Below are 20,845 nucleotides of genomic sequence, written 5' to 3' on the forward strand. Positions count from 1 at the left end.
GTCTCGTATACGAAAGACACACTCGGGAATAGTGCTGGCGTTGATGGCACCTGCGGGGTGGCCAGCTAGCCGTCTTCTTCCATAATAAGTGAAGCAGTGATGCCCACGGGATTTCTGATCGGCGTGCCATTGCTACATGGAACCCGGATACACCGTTAGCCTGAGTGATGCACAGGTGGGGCGGAGCTATAGCTTCGGACGCGGAAGAAACTCGTAGGGCTCGACGGGTTTATATTTTATGGACAGTTTTGTGCCGCCGCTCTCATGGAATCTCGCTCAGATAAGTGAGCTAGAGAAATGTGACGAGATTTGCTTAGCACGGTCACGTATTTTTCCCGCCGAGTATTTCATTGCTGCGTTATGTGGCGCTCTTCTGCCTTCCAGGCGAAGAAAGACCTGTTTGTGCAGTTCACGATAAGGCTATGTCGCCTGCGCCCCCGTGCACACTGTTATCAGCACAATGAGGCAGTATAGGTCTTATATTCGCATACAATGATGCGTTTTATTTAACTCGAGGAGTGATACCGGAGACACCGTGCATTTCCATCATACAATGGCAAATAAGCACCGTAATGTCGCTTTATTTCTCGTTTGTATTAAGACCAATGTCATGCGCAAGCGTGAAAATGGTGCCCTACCAGACGAAGCGATAATGCGGGAAATCATTCGGTGGAACAATGTGGCACTGCTGCGATAGCGTGTCGCCAAACACGTTAAATATAGTAAGGGGTTTGAGTGGAAAGAGAAATGTGCAAGCAAGGAGACAGCCCTGTGCGCCGTGTCGCAAACATCGTCAGAAAAGGCTTGCCTAGGTGAAGTCGTCAGTATTGAGTGGCGTAATGGCGTCGTCGTTGCCAAAAGTACATGGCGGAAAACGTTTTGGATCTAACTTGTCAGGTGAACATGTGCGTTCTTAAAACCGAAGGAGAAAGTGGGTGAAATAACTAAGTCCTTCTTAGGAAGAAACATTTGCGCAGATGCTGGAAATAGCTCTGGCTTCGTATGGATAGACACAATATTGTGCCTGCGTTTTATTCTTGAAAAGCGCGCACTAATGAGAAAAGTGCGAAACCGAGCAAATGTTGAGAAAGCACCCCAACGACAGACGAGTTTATTGGAACACATATCCCGAGATACTGCGACGAATAGATACATGGTTCGTCCCATGAAGGGGATGCGTCCGCGTAAGTGGTTGCCTGCGTTCTTTTTGTCTTTTTTATGGTCACGTATTTACTTCTCTAGAAAATAAACGCTTCCTGGGCTTGAAAATACCCCGTCCTGGCAACAAAAGTCCCACCAATTCTTCAAGGGTGAAAAATTGGGCCCCTCGGTTAACCGCCTTTCTTCTCGTTTATAAAGTAGCAAGGGTTTGGATCTGGCACCATTGATGCCTTCAGGTAGCATGTGTGGGTTTATTGGCTTGGTTACCTTCCCCCAAAACGATCACGTTCCCGTGACGCCTGCCGCAGAAAGGATGTTCCACATCCACCGCCAAGGTTTCTGAACGGTGGCGCTGGCTAACATTCCGAGGAAACTAGGAAGCAAATACCCAAGAAAGTCGATGTGCAAACTTCGCCGCGTAACTCAATTGGCAGAGCAACACACACGTAATGGGAACGTTGTGAGTAAGTTCCACACCTGCGTTAAGTTGTTTTATCATCCACTTTCATTTCCAATAATTTATCGTCTCCTTATTTCATTTATTGACCACAAGCAATGTCCCCTATGTTCTCTTTGGTGTCAATGTTTGTTGGCTTCTTATGATATCACTAATAAAATTGGACCCCTTGGTTAACCCCCTTTCTATTGCACTTCTGTCTCTATAAAACAAATTCATCAAAACACTTTACCGTAGCTTCCGCGTCTTCGAGCTGCAATTTCTCAGGGGCCGGTGCTATACAACTAACTGTGGAGTTACAAGTGTAGCGAAGACAGTAAACGCTGACGAAGGATCATTATCCAGCGCGATGCAGGAGATTACCACTAATGATTGGGCTTGTTGCGTTGTTCCTTTGAAGCCGTTTAACACTTCCTTTATTAAATAGCTGAAGAATTGGGGCAGGTGCAGGGTACCATGAAAACACTATTAGCTCTACTGCCATCAATCATGCCGAGAACGCATCCCGGCAAATTCTTCCTTCCCCATTCTTCGTCTGCTGCCGTACCCTTATCCAAATCGACGATGCCGACTTCAGCGGCATGGATTAAAATAGCGTGGAGGACTAGTCTTAGTGACGAACGAGAGGATAATCGCGCACAAACGGTCGGAGGATCCAGAATACTGAAGAATTAAGGGACTTGTATTACGACGTTGCCACCATTCAAAACCTGGTTCTAGGAGCATTTCGCCGACTGGCTCTTCGCAAGCAGCGCGCAGATCAGTATTTGCGCAAACAAGTACAGCCACCGGGCGAATGATTCACGAACCACATCGAGTACATTCTCGACCAGCGCAAGACAGTCAACATGCCTATGTCGAATTGTACAAAAGCAAGACTTTTCTGAAGAGAATACAAGACAACGTTTTTATAGGCAGCTTGTGAAGATCCCGCACAGTGTTGTCAAAAACACTACATCACGAGAAAACTACAAATAATGGAACAAGCAGTCACCCTTGACATGTGACCCTTCTACAAGATAAACAATTGGGTGGATTGGCAGCCCCTTCCAATCAGTCAACGCTGCTCGCGTATATGGAGGCATTTGTGTGCGACGAAGGTGCCCGCCAGCTCTCCTAAGTGCCATTTGCTCAGCCGCAGCAGCCCCAGTTGCCTGCACTGCATTTCGTACTCTGTCATCGAATTGAGTAATAAAGAGGCGTGGTAATGCCTGAACATCACGAGCAGCTCCCCGCAGCAGCGTCACTGAGGTACGTCGATGCAATCACAGGCTCGGACCGTTCCATCCAGCACTAGGTCTCCGTTATCGCCAACTCTTAAGATGGTACCGACCACAAGACGCTGTCCCATTGTTTAAGCTGATGCGTCCGACAACGTGCCTATATGCTTCGGGGGTGACTACGTCTTCCTTACCGCCAGCTATTATCGACACGCTCAACCTTTTGTCGCAGCATCACCCGCGACAAGTCTTGCAGTTGCGCTACGTTCGCTTCCCCTCTCTTAAGACACGCCTTCGGTTCCATGAGCCCAATGTCCATTAACCGTTGTTCACGTTACCGACGTTGCCGCTCATCATCATCTATGTGACTTCGCGCTGTAGTTCCACAAATTGAGCAGTGTTTTTCGCCATCCACGAGGCAAGGGCTGCGGCACTGCTGAAATAAAAGTCAGCATCGTCGCCCATTCTATGTCATTGAAGCTCTTGTTGAAGGGCTGCACGCCTTCGCTCTAGCGCATATTGGAGGGGCCAACGTTGTAATTGAAGCGAAACTCTCGCCTGCGCGGGAAAGACAGGAGGCAAATTTCGTTGTTGTTCTTCCACACAGCCAACGCTCAGCATCTTGCCCTTTAATGGTGTATCCGGTGCGCGTTGTCATTGAGGACCCCCTGTAGACCATCGTGCCTGTGTGATTTCTTCATGGCTGTGATGACATTCTACAGGATTGGGGTTTCTTCTGGTACAATAATTCCGTCATCTACTATGCACGTACTGATGCAAAATTTGCCAATGTCAAGCGTGATATTCGCCATTGTCACCCGCATTTTCTGTAAAATTCTCGGTAAATAAGATATCAACATTCCTCCCAACGGCTTACCGTTTGTGCCCTTGTGCTTGAGCAGTTTCTCCAACGCAAATGCACCGTTCTCACAATCTCGACCTGTTCCTCATCGTGAAGGCTATTCTGATAACTTTTGAGCCTCACCACCGTCTTCATCCAACACCACAGTCTTTCTAACCTCTTTACGTAATTGTTACGCTACTTCGAATGTGTTGCCCTGGTGATGTGAACGCCAGAGACCACATGCAAATCATGTAGTAGCCGAATGGAAATTCTTGCGCCAGCTACCCTGCGCTGAGTGTTCCATCTGCAGCTGACACGTTGTCCTCAGTTGAGTTCGCTCCCTCCATCACCAAAGATGTTACACCGGTTAAGCGTTCCCAGCTTCTATGCATCTCAGAAGAATTGAGTTTTTTTGATGTCCGACCACTTTTTCTGGGCCGCTCATCAACAGTCACCCTTAACGTAAACATTGCCTAACACCTGCCACTGTGACAACACCCAAATCGCATATCTGCGACAGAGCGTCTTAATATGAAAGAGCAAATCAGCGACATGCTTCGCCGTCTTGAGATTACCGCTTCGTATGGTCTAGAGAGGTCTCTTATTCTCGTTGTTACACGCAAGGCTCTTTGGGGTCCCACTAACCGTCAGTGCCAGAGGAGCATCAGTGTCAACACCTGAGTGGCCCTTTCCTTCCTGGCGCGCTTGTGTGGCTGTCATTCCTTTCCAATGCTCCTAGCTTCTGTATCTCCTAGCTTATGTATCTCCTAGCTTATGTATCAAAGACCCTACCCCGCTTTACTGCGAACGTCTCCCGTAAGCTTCGCCATCGATCCCACTGCGCCGTCTTGGGAAACATTGCCAACACCTAGGGCCTCAAGACATTCAACGAAACACTCATTATCGCAAGCTGTTAGGTCAGCAGCATAACCTTCTTTTCGTTCCCGAGGGTAATCGCAGCGAATACGACGAACGCTGGCGAAGCACAATCAGTCCAACGTTAGACACGATATTTCCGGTCGTGCTCGAACTCGTTGTTGGGTTCTTGACCACCGAGTTGGCCTTTCGGTACTCTTAAAAAACAGACCGCTTAACATAGGGAGCAGTAATGCCACAGGGATATCTCGATACCTCACCCATAAATGTTTATCGCAATCAAACGAAAGCTCTGTGGTGAAAATTGCTTCGATGTCTAATTTGGTCTGATGCGAGCGTACATGTTTACGAGAACTAGTTGTGAGCAGTGACGATGTAATGATGACAGCGGTCAAGGGAAGACGACAATGTTGTGAATACAGCATTTTGACGGTGGTAAGATCTCTTTTGACTACTTAACCTACCTTTGCAACTTTAGAGTAGGTGGACGGAAACGGCAGATGCTCCTTATCTTGGCGTAGAGCTCAGAGCAGGTCAGCCTCAGGTCTAAACACTGCAATTTGTGAGTACAGGAAAACAAATACGCAAAAGAAACCTTTCTAATTTCTAGTCCAAACAACGCGGTTGTAATTTATAATTACAGTGGACTCTCGTTAAACGGAACCTCAAGGGACCGGGAAAATATGTTCCGTTTATCAGGAGTTTCGTTTAGAGAGAGAAGGTTCAGGATTTCGCAATCCGTTCCAGACTGCTTGGTCCCGGCGAGGCAGGCGTGCGCGCAATTGGCAGTCTCCGCTGAAGCGGATCTCAGATGCAAAATCTAGGCATTAAAGAGGACGGTACGCTATGGGCACACACTTTATTGCACAAAAGCGGTAAGCAATGAACTTTTTTTCAGAGCACTACTAAAATCTTTAAATCTCTTTAAAGATTTAAAGACTTTCTGCGACCTTTTGCGACAGCAGATTGTCTGCGATCTTTAAATCTCGTCAACCATCCTTCGCTGCACGAGAAACCGTCGATGCCGAGCTGCAAAACAAGTTCTTCTGCTTTCGCGCGAACTAGCGGAGCACTGATCGGAATGTTTTCGCTGCGGGCTCTCCGCAGACAAACCACCAGGCACTTCTCCAGATCTTCGTGGTTGGCCACCCGCAGTCATTTTCTTTCAGGGCCAAAGCGTGACGTCTCGAAAGCCTGCCGCAGCTTATCCTTGGCCTGAAGTATCCTCGTGAGGCTGCTCTTGGGGACGGCGTGCTTCGTCGCAAGCGCTATTTTTGTGAAGCGACCACTCTCGAAGTCGTTGATTATCTCCATCTTCCTTTCCAACGTAAGGGCATTGTGAGGTCACTTCTGCGCTGCCATCAGGTGCTGACTTCGCGACGAAATGTCGCAGAGGACGCTAAACAGCGGATGTAAGGCTTAAGCCTAACAACAGCAAGCGCACCATGACAGAAAGCCAGCGATGCGGTTACAGTGTGCGAGAAAGAAGGGGAGACAGTGATGCGTACCGCGATCGGACCCTGCCTGAACGTCAAGTTGCGGTTTCGAGTCTATTTTCGGTTCCGTTTATACGGTGGTCTGAAAAATCGACTTCGGATTAACAGGATTTTTTTTTACATTGCCTTAATGCAAAATCAACCAACTGCGAGGCGTTTGTTCCGTTCAAGCGTTGATTCCTTTTAACCGATTTCCGTTTATCGAGATTCTACTGTATTATAAAATAATGGTTGCCTGCTTTGGGGCTGCAGTGAAATGCTAAGGAAAGCAACCCTTAGCTGTCTTTAGCTATTGCAAAAAAAGACAAAAGCTGGCTGCAATAACCTATAATAATGGCTCAAAAATGAGCTAGACCGAAATTGAGGTAATAAATTATTGTTTTCTACATTTACTTCACCCGCCATGGGGGCGCAGTGGCTTTGATGTTGTGTTGGAGGCGGAATGTAGTAACACCAGTGTATCGTGCAATCTGTCAACGTTAAACAATCCGAAGCTGTCAAAATTATTCCGGCATTCCCAACTACGGCGTGCCTCATAGTCTAATGGTGCTTGTGGCACATAAGACCCTATAGTTCATTTTCTACATTTATTGATTTCTTGAAAGAACGCTGAGGCTCCTAGTGCATTTTATAAACATTTAGTGGCAGGTAACAATGCACGAGACGTGGCACTGGAGAAATTATGGCAAATCAAAGGTCAAAAGACAAGACAGTGGTGTCAGTGTTGTTCATGTTACAATATCTGAGAAACAATGGTATCAGTGAAAAGTCTGCTGCCAAGGATAAGCCGTGCGCAGTTAATTCTTGGCAGTATTTTGCAGTTAGAGAAGCAGTGACAAAATGCGCAAGTATCACTTATTACACTAAACACAAACATACGGGACCATTCAATCAGAAGTGCTGCTAAATAGACTGGCCTCAGCCGTCGTAAACACGATGAAAGTAGTGTTACTCGTCCCGGCTGCTTGCACTTATTTGCTGATCGATTGTGCGTAGCGTAGAAAATATATTGAGTGGTTGTAATGGCCTGATAATACAGTTTGCTTGAACTACTGGCGTTGTTGATGGACAGCACTTTGCCTGCAGGACTACGGGTGCATATTACCAAACACATATCATCGCATGAAAAACACAACCTCATTGCCAGAAAAAAAAAACTATTAACGATTGTGTGCTCCTATAGAATTGGCCGAAATATTTAGTAGAGCATTTCTACAATTTATGCACCCCCAAAAAAAACATTGTTCAGAAGAACACGTAAGAAAGCAGAGAATGTGTGACCACCGGTTACGGCAGGCACGTGCTTGCGATACAGAGGCATGACGGCGACGGTGGCGGCGGCGTCAATAGCGTGAACGCGCCTCGAGTGCTGTTATACTTGTTACCACAGTGTATTGCCCAATCGTATTACTTCCGATGACGCTGTCGCCCTTACAGCATATGCCGAGCCTCTCCGAAATAAAGGCTTCTTTTTTTTGCTGCACCAAATTTTATTAGAAATAGCTGTGGCAAATGTGACAATTCTATCTCTTGAGGTATATCACTCAATGAAAGAAACATTTCTTTTACAAAAAATCAACATATTTAAATAAATGAGTAATTTAATTGCACTACTTGTCTTCATAGATAAATTCTTTACGGCATATGCTCAACTTACGAGTTTGTAGCTTGTGGCTTTGCAAGGCATATTGACTTGGAAATAATTTTGAGGATGGCACTGGTTTCCATCTGTGCGCCTTCAACCTTGCAGCATAATTGACTGTGGTTCCAGATTTTAAAAAAGACGCCCTTTCATCCATTGAAGCAATAAATTAACTGGAACGGCAATGCATTTCGTCGGACACTTTGAAAAATACTATCTCGAAATAGCCCAATCCTGGCCATATGATCCAAGTGGATATGCTGCGACCATTGTCGGAGGACCTCTTGCTAGGCGCAAGGCCACATAGTTGGCAGACGACAGAGACAATGCGTGCTCTTTCACGTTTCTTAGGCGACGCGGGCCTAGACTCACGCTTGTGATAACATTTATACAATGCGTCCTTCACCTTGTTCCTCCCATTATCATCCCCTATTCTGACCCTCTTTCTTCCCCTCTTCGCTTTCCCTTACCGAGAGTAGCAGGCCAGATGCTCCATTTTACGGCCGACCTCTCTACATTTTCTAATCATTAAACTACTTCTTCTTACTGCTACAAGTGCGAAATTGGAATGTATGCAGCAAGATATTTATTTAGGAAATAATTAGATTGCTTATGGTGTTTATTGAATGGAGCATCTTGATTTGTCGCAGGCGTAATCGCCGCCTAAATGAGTAATTTATCTCAAGGTTTGCCGTGTAAAGTTCTACCTACCTACCTACCTACCTACCCAAAGGCAATTTCGCAAAATTTGGTGCAGGTAAAAAAAAAATCACCGACAGTTACAATACTCCCTAAAGCGATAGCTCAGGGCAACTCAATACATGCTTTCATTTCGCAATATATTGACTGGCAAGGGCACCCTGTCTGGTGCAGTACATTCCAAGTGGAACCAAGTAGGCGAAGTAGAAGCTGTACCTCAGCAGAGCACTAAGCAAATCACAGATTTGGCCACGAGAATGGATGACTCCGAAAATAGACCTAGATGCTCAAATCTTGCCTTTTTCGATTTGAGGATCAGTGCACGTAAAACATGGCAATAATGTGAAAAAAACTACTCCTCGTTGTTTACAGTCCAAAGCTTAGCACTTCGTTGGAGCCAAGCGACATGGAGTGAGCCCAAAGCACTCCCCGCTTCCAAACAAAGAAAAATGGACCAATCAACATGCGGTTTGACCATTTGGAACAAAAAGCGAACATCTTCTCATAAATGCGCAACTGAAGGGCTCTGACCAAAGTATCACAGCACATTTCTCGCCAAAGAGCAGCCTTGAATGCAAAAAACACGTCCAATTCAGGAAATAACAGCAAGAACCATTCAAGCTTCGTTATAACAAAGAAACAATTAGAAATGTAACTTACTTTTTGGATCCAATTAAACAGAAAATTGTTGTACAGCCACCGTATCTATCGCCTGACGCTTTTACTCAAAGAAACGTTACTTATACTGCATTATCGCTGATGTGTACAGACATCGGATGTATCTTTCCAAAGCACAATACACTTTCACGTATAGCCAAAATAACCGATTGTAGCCTTAACGTTTACACCGAAGCTTGACGGCATTCGTCAATACGCGATACTTATTTGGCTTGGTTTCCTGATTTTAATGTTCTCGGTCGTGACCAGCAAAACGAACGTGGCGGTCGTGTGGTGAAAGCCGCTCACAACCCATCTGAGTCCTACTGCCAAGGTTGCCTCCCGCTTAGAAATGTTATTCTTATGCTGTCCCGCGCCTACGCCACCAATTTTATTTGGCCTGGGTTACCGCCCGCCGGGGAAGGAGGCTTGTGGGCTTTTATGGGTCCGTCTTTTTGGAAGCTTCCGAGCCTTTTTTGGTCACTTAGTGGTGCAAATGTGATATCATCGGATCCGTGAAGCAGAGAAGATTCAGCGGATACCTGATTTTGAGGTGGGCCACCCCTTTTTTGGACTCCATCGGAACTTCTGTGCTCACGCCACGCTGGCCGAGAGCTAGCGTCTGGTAGACCTAGCGCGGCATGGCAGCAATGCACGTTGAAGGGGAAGTGCTCCCGGCGGAGGACTTTACAGAAGACCTGGGTTGGCGGACAGTGTCCAGCCGAAAATCTAGAACTACGGCGAGGCATGGATCGGGTGATGGCGGTTCGCCAAGTGAGATGCCTCAACGACGGGGCGCAGGTGAACGGCGCGGAGGCTCGGCAATCAAGAATCGCATTGTGAAGGCGTCGCGCATGCCACCGATGCCACATGAACACATCAAAATAGTCATTCGCCCACGGGGTGGACTGAATTTGGAGAAAGTTAGCTCTACAGCGGTGGGCAAGGCAGTCGTAGAGGCGGCAGGCCTCGGTATTGAACAGATTCGGGAAGATGTTATTTGCCCGAACTTTATGCAAAATATCTTGGTGGCTAGTACGCCAGAAAGGAGCAACGCTGAACGATATGTGAGACTCAGGTCAATCAGAGTGGCAGACAAGGATTTTGAAGTCAATGCGTACGAGACGGCCCCACACACTACGTGGAAGGGGGTCATTCGCAATGTAGACATTATGGATGGCCCCGCGACACTTGAGCGGAACATTGTTAACGATCGCAATCCGCTGGCTATGGCGGCCAAACGAATCAAAAACACAGGATCAGTCATCATTGTTTTCGACGGGTTAAAAGTGCCCAATTTCGTCAGATATGGGCAAACTCTGGTACGGTGCTTCCTGTATCGAAATCAGTTGGATGTATGTTATGTGTGTGGCAAGCTTGGACATCGAGCGGATGTCTGCCCAGCGCCCGATTGTTTTGAATGCCGAGGATGTGGGGCTCGGAACCCTGAAGAGGATCACAACTGTGTGCCTTGTTGCAAGCTTTTTGGCGGACGACACCTGACCGCGGATAAACAATGCAAACAACGATACCAGCTTCCCTACGTCGTGCGTGTTCGACGACAGGAGAAAGCCAGGGTGGACCTAACGGTGGAACAGGAGGCAGCCGAGATGGTGCAGCTGGTGAGCGCCCGCCAACGCTCTATGGGAGGCTCGCGCTCTAGGAGCCGCTCCAGGTCGAGGCAGCGGCCATCTTCTGGGACTCCTACGACCAGGAGCCGATCCGTTTCTATGGAGGTGCGGGTGCGCTTTCCTGCAGCTGGTGGCGGTGGCTGCCCAGCTGGGAGCCAGACCACCTGGGCTAACCAAGTCAAGGGTGGCATCAGCGCCGGCCGAGCGCGCGAGCACCGCCAGGAGCATGTGGATGGTAATAAGGATAGGGGTAGGATTGCGCAATTGGAGAGCGAGAATCGTAGCTTAAAAGCAGCCATTGACGGGCTTATCAAAGAGATAGCTGAACTTAGGAACGGCTTACCTTCCGGTAACAGCGATAGCTTAAGACAGGCTAGGAAACATGATGACTCGGCTGAGGTACCAAGGTCTGTGGAGGTCGCAGAACAGAACATGGCGGATGAAGCGACGCCTGCTCCGAAAAGAGGGCCTTATCCTCGACCGTACGGATTCAGGGCAAAGTCGGTTCCGAGCTCAAAGCAATGATGGCGACATTGCAAGAAAGTGTAAATCAGATCATTAGTAGACTGGAGCGGATAGAAGAACGGGAAAATATCACGGATAAGAGATTAGGCAAAATTGAAATATATCTAAACGAGACAGTGGTCCCTGTTATGGAGCGGGAGTGCACTCGGCCGCTAGCCCAGCAGAGCAAGTCGCCGAGTGGACTTGAGCTCAAAACTAGTTCACCAAATTTCCGTGGTCAAGATGGCTCTATTAAATAGTTCATTTAGTATTTGGCAGTGGAATTGTAGGGGGTTCAATCATAAGAAGGCGTCTCTGTAGCAGTTTGTTAGAACGCATGGTGTCAAGCCTCAAGTTGTCATGTTACAGGAAACACTGGGGTCTAACGTGACCTTAACGAATTTCACAGCGGAAGTTATGGATAATGAACAGGGCAGACTCGCTACTCTCATTAATAGGAGGTTGGCGTATATTAGACAAGATCTTCACATGGCAGATTACAAGATTGAATATATTATGGTGGAAGTAATCTTATGTCGGCAAAAGTCATGTCAGACGAGCGTTTACCTGCTTAACCTGTACAGTAGCCCCCGGGACACGAAGCAAAGTTTCAAATCTCTCTTGACCAAGGCAACCAATCTGGCTAAGGATGCACCGTTGCTTATTGGTGAGGACTTCAATTCACCATATCATGTGTGGAAGTATGTTTATAGCACCATTAAGGGGGAGAGACTATGGCAGCAGGCACTAGACTTGAATTTAACTCTGATTACAGACCCCTCGTGTCCCACCAGATGTGGCACGTCGACATGTAGAGATTCGACACCTGATCTCACTTTTGTTCGGGGGGTGGTGGATTCGTCCTGGTCCAATTCTAATATAGATTTTGGTAGTGATCATTACATAGTTATGATTACTTTGGTAGTGGCTAATAAAAAGTAGCGCACATTCAGGATGGTTGACTTGGATGCATTTAGGAAACGAAGAGCGCAGAGAATCGAAGATGAGGGAAATGAGTTGACCTTGGAACAGTGGACTAGTCAGCTTAAAAGTGACGTTGAGGTGTCCAGTAAAGAGGTTCAGACCGATATTGACACGGAACACATGGATAGTCGCCTGGCACATTTGTTGGAAGCAAAGCAGTCGATGTTAGCGAGATGGAAGGGTCAGAGATTGAATAGAAGGCTTAGAAAGCGTATAAGAGTGGTTAATGAGGAAATTGAAGACCATTGTCGGGTTCTGTGCAAGCAGCAATGGGATGAAGTGTGCAATTCTATTGATGGTCGCATTAAGAGGGGAGGCGCCTGGAGTTTGCTCAGACATTTACTAGATGAGAAAAACACCAAGTCTAATCAGAGGACTGTGATAGGTAAGCTGGTCCATCGGGCGTGTCGGGACTCCACGGAGCAGGAGTTGCTGAAGGATTTGGCTGAGAGATACCTTCCGTTGGAGACCTGGCACGATACACCTGATGTGGTTTTGGAATATAGTGGGGACGAAAATGCAGCTATGGACGCGGAATTTACTGAAAGTGATATAAGGATGGCGCTGCAGAACCTTAATGGTCGATCGACATCAGGGCCGGATGGCATTACGAATAAAATGCTACGGAATTTAGATGATGGGTAAATTGAGTTCCTTACGCGGCAGATCAATTGCCTATGGAAGGAAGGCTCTTTCCCGGAAGAGTGGAACCTTGGAACTACTGTTCTGATACCCAAACCGGGGAAGGCCATAGGGCTTGAAAATCTCAGACCCATTTCCCTGACGTCGTGTTTGCGGAAAGTCGCTGAGCATGCCATTTTAAATAGGCTAACGCGTTATGTTGAGGGCAATGGGGTCTTTCCGCACTCGATGATAGCATTTCGTCCCGGCCTCTCGACTCAGGATGCTATGATCAGGATTAAGCATCAGATCGTTGACCGGCAAACAAGGGATACTAACGCACTAATTGGACTTGATGTGGAAAAAGCTTTCGATAAAATCTGACATTCTTTCATTCTACGGGTGCTATCGGACATGAATATGGGGCAGCGGCTTTTCCATTTTGTCAAGGCTTTCCTTACGGATAGAAGGACATGTCTCAGGTTTGGGGAGATAAAGTCGGAAGTCGTTAAATTGGGTTGCGGTGGTACTCCGCAAAGATCCGTCTCGCCTATGTTATTCAATCTGGCGATGTCGAAGTTGGCTAATAGAGTGGACACTGTCCAGGATATTGGCTATTCTATCTACGCGGAGGACATTACTATATGGAGTGTCGGTAGTTGTGATGGAGAGCTTGAGGCTAGGCTGCAGCAGGTGGTAACGCTTACGGAGGAGTATCTGGGTCTCATGGGGCTCAAATGCTCCACTAAAAAGTCGGAGTTGTTGATCTTCACATCTAAGAAGCTAGGTCGTAGGGGGAGGGATTGGGTACCGGAAGTTGAGCCATGCATTAGAATTCATACTAGGGAAGGGTCGGTGATACCCAAAGTTGAAGCAATCAGGCTCCTGGGTTTTGTACTTGAAGCAAACAGATCGAACATTAGAACCATTCAGCGTGTTACCAAGAAAACGGAGGAGGCCATAAGACTTATAAGAAGGATCTCTAATAGGCATAGGGGTTTAGGAGAAGAAGGTGCGATGCGCTTAGTTCACGCATTTATTATGTGTCATTTCACGTATGGGGCAGCTATGCTAAATTGGAATAGGGGGGAGAAAAATAAATTGGAAGCATTACTCAGAAAAGCCATCAAGGCTGCGCTTGGTCTGCCTATGACTACGTTAAACGATATGTTGTTGCGACTGGGTTTGCATAATACTTTAGATGAAATTGCTGAGGCTCAACCTACCGCACAGAGGGAGCGGTTGCTAGGTACACCAGCGGGTAGGTATATTTTAGAGTCAAATGAAGAATCGGTGGCTGTGTCGCACGATAGGGCGTCCCTACACGAGTTGAACGGGAACCTTAGGGCAAATATCATGGTTCGTCCGTTGCCGCGTAATGTGCACCCCGTGCACAATGTAGGGAGGCGGGTCGCGAGAGCTAGGGCTTTGTTGCGAGATACAAAAGATCAGGAGGAGCAGTCTTCGCTTGTTGACACCGCATGGAATAATGGTAAAAATGCTTATTCTGTGGTGGTGGTGGTAGATGGCAAAGGGAGCGTTAGAAATGCTGCTTCCATTTATACCAAAGATCCGGGGGTTGCTGAATAGGTGGCTATTGCTCTAGCACTAATTGATTCAAGAAGAGTTTTGGTGTTCAGCGACTCGCGATCTGCGATTACAGCCTTCTCGAGAGGACTTGTTGCGAAACGGGCTAACAGACTGCTACAGCGTAGGGATATCACTTCGCATACAGTTACTTGGTTCCCGGCGCACATGGGGACAGTGGAGGGAGCCCCGCGTAACCTCAAGGAGGTGGCGCACAGGGAGGCACCAGGATTAGTGTGCCGTGTACTCCCTGAAGGGGCTGGATCTCCCGCTCCTGAGTACAGCGACCAACTGTTAACTTACAATAAAATCACCAAGCACTATTATTTAGGGCGCAGGGCATTCCCGCTGCCACATCCTAAATTAAATAGGCCGCAGGCGGTTACATTAAGGCTTCTGCAGACACGAACGTACCCTAACCCGGTCATCATGAATAAAATTAATCCGGACTGTGGGGATTCAGTCTATTGTAGTAAGTGTGGGGGTTTGCTCGATTTACAACACATGCTGTCGCGCTGCTTGGCGTTGGGCGGCGATGGTTCTCGAGGTGAACAGTGGTCGCAGCGGATGCTGCACAGTGAAGTGCTGGCGGACCAACTCAGTGCTGCCCAGAGGGCCCATGTGATGGCAGAGGGGCTCGGACTCTCTGTACCGACGTGGGAACGGCCCGCATCAGTCCTATACTGATCCCTCAGGACCAAAATAAAGTTCTTCATACCATGAAGAATTAGTGAACCTTATATGGACTCCTGCCCACGAAGGCTTGCCCGGCAATGAGAAAGCGCATGCATTGGCCCGAGAGCTTATTTACCGGTCCACCAATGCAGCCTCTACAGCCAGGGAGCCCCTACAAAAAGAGGAAGGTGTAAACACTTACAGCGAAATTCTCGATTATTATAGAATGGGAAGGAAAACACTGCCAGAGGCGCATAAGAAACTAAGTAAGCAAGAAGAGATAACATGGAGGCAACTCCAAGCGGGGGTGATCTGCAACCCCTACATTCTGAAGAGATGGCACGATAGCATTGAGGCCATGAGTTGCAAACACTGCGGGGCAAAGGCGGACATGATCCACATACTATGGACATGTCCTCGATACAATAAACCAGACAGGGATAGACAATCCTGGGAGACTTTAATGACCAGCTCAAAGGAAGATGACCAAAGAGAAGTCATCCGCATGGCCCTAGACACCGCTGAGCTCCAAGGAGCATCAGCCAGCTGAACGGGGAGGAGTAAGCCGAGGAGACAGGAAGACTCTTGCCTCCTCGGGGCTCTTTTTGCGGGTGCAAATAAACGTTATTTCTCTCTCTCTCTCTCTTCATACCATACCATACCGCCCGCCGGACGCCGATGCGAATTTTATTAGCCATTTCGGTGACGCCCTTCATTCCGTTACGACAGCATGTCAAAACACTCCGGCACTCTTACCTGGTCACTTTAATTTTCCAACCACAACATGGTCTGATCTAGCAAAAACAACATCAAAACATGATACTCAGTGACATCCACAATCCTTACCTACCATTTGGTTTGTTGCAGCTAACTTCTGAGCCGACGCAACAAACAGATCATTCTTCTAACATTCTCAAACTTTTACTGACAACTCATCGGGATAGCTTCTCTGATATTATAAGTTTATCTGATATAAGCGATCAAAACGCTCTTCACGTTGCATTCAAGAGCTACCTACCTAGCACTTAAAAATGTAAAGAAAACAGCAACACTATATGATAGAGGTAACTGCGCTGCCGTAAGTATTTAACGATCAGTTTGTCATGAATGGTTTCTCACCTATTTTGCCCTCCGCCCTTTAGGAACTGTCGCCGCTACAAAACTAAGCTGCAGCAACAAATTCGAAGCTATGTCCCCACCATCGCAATCTGCATTCAATCAGCCTCCCCGTAGTTGAACGCTGCGCTGAAACGACTTAAAAACATAAAGAAGGGTGAATTCCGTCAATTAATACTAAATGCGCTTGGGATGCAGACCCCAACAATCAACGTTTATTCTATTAGATTGCTGCTGTAGCCAAGCGCTCTGTCTACTCAATTATTTTACCCGGCATGTTATGCAATAACCCCAAACAATTCTGGAAAACTATCAACCCCTAATCCTACACACCTTCATCGAACATTGTGCTGCTAGACGAAGACTATGCTTTAATCCCGCCATGTTGTGTCGAGCAAAGACTAAACAAGACTTTTTTTGTTCACTTTTTGCTGTAGAACCCGATAAGGAACTACCTCTTGCGTTTCATGTGAATCAACCTAATAATGCGTAAAATCAAGCTCGGCACCAATACCAAAACTGCTAACAATGCTGGTATCAATGCCAAAGTATTGAAGAGTACTGAAACCATAAGAGCTTTGACCCTGTCCCATTCCAATCCCAACGAAGCGTACGGCAACCTCGTCCAAAAATTACCGAACTACATGTATCGCATGTGTCTGCTCTAAAATAACGGAACAGGTTCAATATTCTCACGTACGTAAATTTATAGTATGTTCGAAATTTTCTAATAAAAATCAACACGGTCTCCAAAAAGTGTTTCCTGCTATACTCAGCTTGCTCTGCTTAATAATGACATCGGTTTATTCGCTTCCGCCTGTCGTTTCGCGTCATGCTGGTAGTGGTTCGGTAGTGTGCTCTGTGGAATCATGTTTTTTTGCGCCACGGAGGACTTAGTTCCAGAGTTTCAGAGATGGCCGAAACAACAAAACTCAAGATTTGGCTTTCGTTTTTCAAGAAGTGCTCTTCAGATATTATATTTTCTATTTTTACTTCCTAGAACCAAGCAATCTGTTTCTTATTTGTTAAGTCAGGGCTATTATAATCACAGTTTATTCCTTCGACAACATAACTACAGGCATGGGTACGTCTGTGTTACGTAAAAAAAAAGAACTCTCGTGCCTTTTAGCATGAAATGCACCTAAAATACAAACAGGTCCCTTAAATTATAAAGGCCTCTAGAATTGTGGCAGAGAAAGGAGATAACAAATCTAGGTTTTTAATGAGCAAGCATTTTATGGCGAGTACCCCAGCAAAATCAATTTTATCTGCACAAAATTGATTTTGCTGGGGTACTCGCCATAAAATGCTTGCTCATTAAAAACCTAGATTTGTTATCTCCTTTCTCTGCCACAATTCTAGAGGCCTTTATAATTTAAGGGACCTGTTTGTATTTTAGGTGCATTTAATGCTAAAAGGCACGAGAGTTCTTTTTTTTACGTAACACAGACGTACCCATGCCTGTAGTTATGTTGTCGAAGGAATAAACTGTTATTATAATAGCCCTGACTTAACAAATAAGAAACAGATTGCTTGGTTGATTGCTGCGCGGAGCGGTTCCATCCTGGGTACCCGACCTCTATCCGGAGGGCGCTCACGCTCGAGAAGGAGAGAATCCAAACCGAGGCAAGGAGAAGGCTCCTCCAGATCGAGATCCCGGTCTCGCTCCCAGTCCGTCAAGCGGGCCACGTGGGCCGACAAGGTCAAGGGAGCGACACAGACGTCTGGAAAGATGAACACATCAAGCAAAGAAACGACAGGTGAGGCACAGCCAGAGCATAGGATCGATCCCCGTATCCAAGCGCTCGAAGCGGAAAATAGAGAACTTAGACGCGAGCTCGCAGAGCTTAAGGAATCCTTTAACAACATGAAAGGAAAACTCATAAACCGGCATGAGGTTAGCAACAGTAAACCAGGCCCGTTAGCCGGGCAGTCGAAACGCAAGGCGCTCAACCCGGAACCTTTTAGTGACACAGAGGAGGAAGAAGAGGGTGACATAACCGAGGCCAACGAGACCCCGTCCCCCGCCTCGGCTTCCCCCGTCAAAAACGAGGGTAAACTGGAAAAGACCCTGAGTAGGATTATGGAAATGCTCTCCGCCATAGAGTTGAGACTAACGCTATTAGAAAGACCTAAGGCTCAGTCCAAAAGTAGACAAACAACACGTACTGAACCGCTCCCGACAGGATCAAATCCCGACGGGGGCGCCACAGGTCTCTAAAATTTCACAGTAAACAAGATGGCTAACACAAATAACAATACCGTTAAAATTTGGCAGTGGAACTGCGCTAGCTTCCAGAGGCGCAAGGCTCCGTTAGGTCAGCTCGTCAGATCGGTGACAGACAAGCCACAAGTGATATTACTGCAGGAAACGCTCTCGGAGAAGGAAATTACTCTGTCGGGGTATCGCGCAGTAGCGTACAAAGGCGAAGCGGGGAGAGGCATCGCCGTCTTAGTTAAAAAGAGTGTCTCTTTTGTGGAGCACACCGTTCCAAAACATCGTAGCGGACTAGAAGCACAACTGATCGAGCTCGTGCCCAGTAGATCGAGCAACTCGAATGTCTTTATTCTTAACGTCTACAGTTCGCCTGCAGATAGGAACAGAGACTTTAATGCACTATTCAGTTCCGCAATCAGGGCAGCCAGAAACGCGCCCCTCTTAATTGCGGGGGACTTCAACGCTCCGAACACGGAATGGGGATACGGCTTTAACAGCAAGAAGGGCACAAACTTAGCCGGATGTGCATCCGATTTCAACCTCACGCTTGTTACAGATCCTAGGTTTCCCACTAGAAGGGGTAATTCGGTCAGTCGAGACACAACGCCTGACCTCACATTCTTCCGAAATATCGAGGGCACGTGGAATAATCTTCAGGAGGACTTGGGTAGTGACCACTACGTTCTCGAAATCGCGGTGCAGGTCAAACCCAAACCTCCGGTCAAATACGAATACGTCGATTGGGATCTTTTCCGAAAAATTCGAGCCGAATCCGCCCCCTCTAGTGAATCCTTCAAAGAACTAATTACCAATCTTAAACAGGCCGTCAAAAGCGTGACCAAAGAAATCAGCACAAAGCTTGAAGTCCCCAAAATGGACTCTCGGTTAGCGCATCTCCTGGAGGCTAAACACGCTCTTGGAGAGAGGTGGAAAATACAGAAATTAAATCGCCGACTACGAGCAAAACTAACGTCAATAAACAAGGAAATAGAGTGCTATTCCAAGCAACTGGCCCTGCAACAGTGGGACGAAACGTACAACGACACGGACGGTCGCATGAGAAGAGGTAGTAAGTGGAATCTGCCTAAAAGCCTCCTAAACGATAAACAGTCCCGGAATACGCTAAATCTCGCCGTCGATAGGCTCATACATAAGCAGGTCACCTCGGGCCTCACAAACGATGTAATTGTCAATGACCTGGCGCGAACTTACCTACGCGTCAAGGAAGGAGATTCGCAAGGCATAAGCGTGAGAGCGGCTTACACGGGGCTAGACAGGCCAGAATTAGACGAACCTTTTACGGTTCCAGAAATCAGAGACGTACTCTTCAACCTAAATGGAAGATCGGCCCCAGGGCCAGATGGGGTCACCAACAAGCTCCTCCGGAACCTGGATGACAAGGCCATCGAAATCCTAACGGCAGAGATAAACGAGGTGTGGAGCTCGGGGCAGGTCCCGTCGGAATGGCGCACCGCCAAAGTGGTGCTCATCCCCAAACCAGGGAAACCTCCGCACATAAATAACCTGCGTCCCATCTCTCTAACATCGTGCATTTGCAAAGTGGCAGAACATGCAGTACACAATCGAATCGTCGAACACGTCGAAAACCACGAACTGTTTAGGCATAATCTAATAGGTTTTAGAAAGGGACTCTCCACACAGGACGCAATGCTCCTCCTGAAAAGATCTATATTCGATAACGAGACGCGGGACGTACGAGGTATCATTGCACTCGACCTCGCTAAGGCCTTTGACAAGGTGGCTCACGAACACATCTTGAACGAAATTTCCCATCTCAACCTAGGGCGGAAATTCTTTAATTTCACTCTCTCGTTCCTATCGGAAAGGAAAGCGTTCCTTCGACTGGGCACGATCTCGGGCGGTCCGTATGAACTGGGCAACTGCGGAACCCCTCAGGGCTCGGTCCTATCCCCGCTACTATTTAATATCGCCATGCATAAACTCTCTGAAAGGCTGGCCGCACTTCCAAAAATAGGCCACGTAATCTATGCAGACGATATCACAATCTGGTCCCCGGGGGGATCTTTGGCCGATCTAGAGCAATCTCTCCAGGCGGCCTTAGATGTAACGGAAGAATTTCTTACATGCACGGGTCTCAAGCTGTCACCGACCAAATCCGAACTCCTCCTCTACAGACAGTCGAGGCAGGGCGTTAGGAACCTCGAGCCTCTGGAAACGCTGCCAGTCGAAATTACAACACGAGAAGGGCACCCCATTCCGAGGGTGAACTCCATCAAAATTTTAGGACTTCTAATCAACGCCAAAGGCTGTAATGCAGAAGCTCTAAACAAGCTGAGCGCGCAGGCGAAAAACATACTAAGACTCATAACTAGAATCGCAAGCAAAAGGGGGGGACTCAAGGAGGACAACCTACTCAGGGTCTTCCAAGCTTTCTTTATCAGCCACATTACTTACACGGCACCGTACCTCAAGTGG

At 47.3% G+C, this 20,845-nt stretch overlaps 1 long non-coding RNA gene across 2 annotated transcripts in view; it reads right to left on the reverse strand.

The window, feature by feature from the left end:
• LOC135904300 (uncharacterized) overlaps positions 1-5,076 on the reverse strand; it is a 73,243-nt gene extending 68,167 nt beyond the window's left edge. For both annotated transcript variants that reach the window (XR_010565081.2, XR_011511735.1), the window contains exon 1: positions 5,023-5,076. This is a non-coding gene — a long non-coding RNA (uncharacterized lncRNA). The remainder of the gene's footprint in view (positions 1-5,022) is intronic.
• Between the last annotated feature and the right edge of the window lie 15,769 nt (positions 5,077-20,845).

This window comes from Dermacentor albipictus, chromosome 2 (assembly GCF_038994185.2).
Source record: "Dermacentor albipictus isolate Rhodes 1998 colony chromosome 2, USDA_Dalb.pri_finalv2, whole genome shotgun sequence".
NCBI lineage: Eukaryota > Metazoa > Arthropoda > Arachnida > Ixodida > Ixodidae > Dermacentor > Dermacentor albipictus.